At 31.3% G+C, this 4,003-nt stretch overlaps 1 non-coding gene across 1 annotated transcript; it reads right to left on the reverse strand.

The window, feature by feature from the left end:
- Positions 1-1,714: 1,714 nt before the first annotated feature.
- Positions 1,715-1,786, reverse strand: TRNAE-UUC (transfer RNA glutamic acid (anticodon UUC)). The gene has a single exon. It is a non-coding gene; the product is annotated as a tRNA-Glu (tRNA).
- Positions 1,787-4,003: the final 2,217 nt, after the last annotated feature.

Consider the following 4,003-nt stretch of genomic DNA (forward strand, 5'->3'; position numbering starts at 1 on the left):
CAGTCACCAGCTATCAGTCACCAGCTACCAGCTATCAGCTACCAACTAGTTTTACCAAACAGAGCCTAATGATAAATATTATTCTATCATTTTAAACAATGTATTTTTTAAAAAAATGTTAACAAAATTTTTATATTATTCCAAAAAATTATTTTTCGGAACCCTCATTTCCTCTCCTTTCCAAACTCACAAACAAAACCTTAAGGAATTCAGACACGTAAGCTTGTGCAACACGTAAGCCTTTTTATGCGTAATCTAAAAAGAAAAAAAATATGACATGATTTTTAAAATTGATCTTTAAAAGTCATATGATCATGTCAGTTGGGATTTTTTGACATTTTATTTGAAGCGACACAAGTTTCCTCTCATTACTATAAAGTTGATCATACACTTTGTAACTAACTCCTCAATTCTATTCTTTGGAATGGAAGACCATTAACAATTTTTGTTTCAACTAAAGGTTTATGGCAAGGCAACCCCCTATCATTCTCTATTTGTTATCCACATGGAATTCTTGTCGCAAACAATTATATGGGAAGTTGATGAAGGCCAAAGGGAACATGTCAAGTTATCTCTTAATGGACTTCCTCAATCACATTAATTTTTTGCTTATGATGTTCTTCTTTTTGCGAATGTTTCTAACTACCAAGTAGGGATCATTTCTAATAGCTTGAATCATTTTGTCATGTTTTTTGTCTTATAGTGAATGTTGTTAAATCAAATGTGTTATTCTCCGCTTCCATTAAGAGGAGTAAAATGAATTTAATTATCCCTAGCACATGTATCAAGCGAACTCTTACTTTGGAGAAATTCTTTTTGAAAGTAATTCCTTGTGTCGAAGCAATTTGCTCGACAGAGACAAGGGAGTGTCAAAAAGATTTGTTTTATTTAGAAGTATGGAAATAGTTTGTTACACAGAGATTTGTTTTAGATCTAGATGATTTAATTTAGATTTAAAATATATTAGATTTAATTTAGTTCCAAAATAGATATTTTGGGCTTTAATTGTTTAAGGTTTTGGCTTAGGGAGTAAGCTAACCCAGTTCTATAAATAGAGGGAATAACCCCTATTTTTGTAATCAAGTCAAAAAAATTGTATTCACAAAATTTGCAATTGCAAGAGAATAATAAAGTTTTCCACAGTTTGTGGGCAGAGAGTTACTCTGCAGAAACCCTAATCTATTTTCTTCTTTAAATTTCTTTTATCTTTTCGTTGTTATCGTGTGGTGATAACAATCTTGTTCACCAAGGTTGATAGAAATTTATCATAGATTTTGGTGGATTTTCAACAATTCTTAGGCTTCCCTATGCTGCATTATCGTATTCAATGCAAGGACTATGAGTTTTTTTTAAAAATCAATTAAAGGTTAACATCATGACAACATAAATTATTAAATATGAATGGTCGTTTGACTCTAGTTAGGTCTGTTATAAACTCCATCCCAAATTATTATACCTTTAATATGATTAATTGTTTATTTTATTTCATTATTTAATGAATAATTATTTAATAGTTAAAATATTATATAAATGATAAAGAATCTTATTAAATTAATTATTAACTTTACATTTGATTTTTAAAATGGTAGCTAAATAAAAATAAATTTTGTTGTAAAATAAAAACAAATGAGAACTATATTTCTTTTTTGGTGATTGAGTATTAAAAAGTATAATAATTTTGTAAACAAGTAAAACAAGAAAACAATTAAAAAGTTTCCATTGCCGGGAATCGAACCCGGGTCTCCTGGGTGAAAGCCAGATATCCTAACCGCTGGACGACAATGGATTTATGATGATTGTTTTAATACATCATATATCATTACATATTTAGATGACGTAATGAACATACTATCATTTTAAGATTTTGTCATACATACAGACTCTGTAGAAACAATTTCCCTTTCAGCCCACAACTTTCTAAACTAACATTTTTATTATATTGTAAAAAGAAAAAACTGTACACGTATAAAAGGTGGATTTTTTTTAGCAATAACCATGTTTTAAAATTAAAGTACATTAATAACTTTTTTTTTTAAATTACGCAAATATCTAAGTTTCAGAAATGATTTAAGTGGACATACCATCTCATATGGCGCATGCACCTAAAAATGAACATATGTGTCATATGAGATGACGCGTGCAATTCATAGGCGTATATGGGATGGAGCATGCATGCAATTTTTGTGAAGAGGAGCCATCTCATATGGCACATGAGTGTATGCACATTTTTTATAAATAATATCACATTCCTCCACTATTCTTCACACATCTTCTCACTTTCTCTCTATTTTTTTCTTCATGTTATCTCCTACTCCTCCCGTCCCAAAATAAGTGTCATACTTGACACTTTCTGTAACACCCCATTTCTACCCGACAATTATATATAAATCAGAGTTTCAAAATTTCTCAACGAACAAAATGAGGCATCACATATTCACTTAAAGTAAATCACTTAATCGCATTTAGCGGATACATAGCACTTATGTAATCAATTAAACAAATACTCTGCATATAATACTTTTCAAAACAAAGTAACTTCTTTGATTAGAACATGGCGGAATCATCGTTCTCAATCTTTAATTCAATAACATCATATTCAGCTAAGACAAAATAATAAGCAACAACAATCATAAACATCATAAATCATCCCCCCCAAGTGCTACGTATCAGAGCGACAACTGACTCGATAAACAGCAACTAAATCTTCATACTCGAACACCTGCACGTTACCAATATAAAGGCAACGACGAACAAGAGAAAAGGGTGAGATATCAAATCATATAAGTGAGCGCATGATAAATTGTATATTAGGATCCAGGCATATATAGTTATCACATCGCAAGTATTAATATTTCTATACACATCATGCTTTCACTAATTCACAAATCTCACATGCCGTACATCTCACAACAAGTCACAACACTTCATATTCACATCAATTATATATATATACTTCATTTACTTTGCAAGCCAAGTCCCGATTCATCATAAGTATAAATCACAATTCTAATCCTAAAACATCACCACATATAAGTCATACATCTAGTCACAAAAACATCACATATAAGTCACCCATACATATTCAGTTAATTTCACTCACAGGTATTGATATCATCATACTATTCATAAAATCATCAATTCACATTTTCACATACTTCCATCATTTAACAAGTCACCAAATACAATCACAATATATTCACAAAACGTCACAGCTATGAATCACATAAGACACATGGGACATGACTCATGTATATGCATGTGGTACCAATCGGAGCTTCAGCCCCCGTCACCAATTGCCATTTGGCCCGTCATGTTTGCCATAGTTTTCAGGCCGTCATGTTTGCCATATTTTTCAGGCCGTCACAGAGTATGCATATGGAATGTAACTCGACAAACAAGACAACACAACATACTCATCAAAATCACATATCGTCACGAGGCATAAGCCTATATCACAATCACATTACCATTTATTCGAGGTAATTCACGTCACTATAATATTTCATCTTCACTTAGTCACAAAATCATCCTCACAAATATATATACAACATCACGTATTCACAACATCGTCACAAATATACAATTCGCATATCATCAAGATCATTACAATATCATCATGTTTCGGTATATCACAACAAATCAACACATTGAGTCAATTCACATTAGTCTCCTAATTCTCTATAAATTAGTCGTTAAATCAACTCACTAACCCACTATGAACTAACCAAAATCATTCACCTAATATTCTCTAATTAATTATATATATTCTACGTCACTATCGGTTATCTAAGTTCCGGTTAAATCCTTAATATTCACGACTTTATTAGTCTTCGGGTTACACTTCCAAGTCACTAAAAACACAGCTCAACCGGTTAATTCGGATACAATTCTATTCTTTACCGGTTATTCGATTCGTTCGATTAAATTCTCAAGATACCGTTATTTATCGACAAACCGAATAATTAATCTAAGTCTATATATTTTCTAATTAAATAGGCTTATT

The sequence above is a fragment of the Vicia villosa genome, unplaced genomic scaffold (genome assembly GCF_029867415.1).
Source record: "Vicia villosa cultivar HV-30 ecotype Madison, WI unplaced genomic scaffold, Vvil1.0 ctg.001280F_1_1, whole genome shotgun sequence".
In the NCBI taxonomy this organism is placed as follows: Eukaryota; Viridiplantae; Streptophyta; class Magnoliopsida; order Fabales; family Fabaceae; genus Vicia; species Vicia villosa.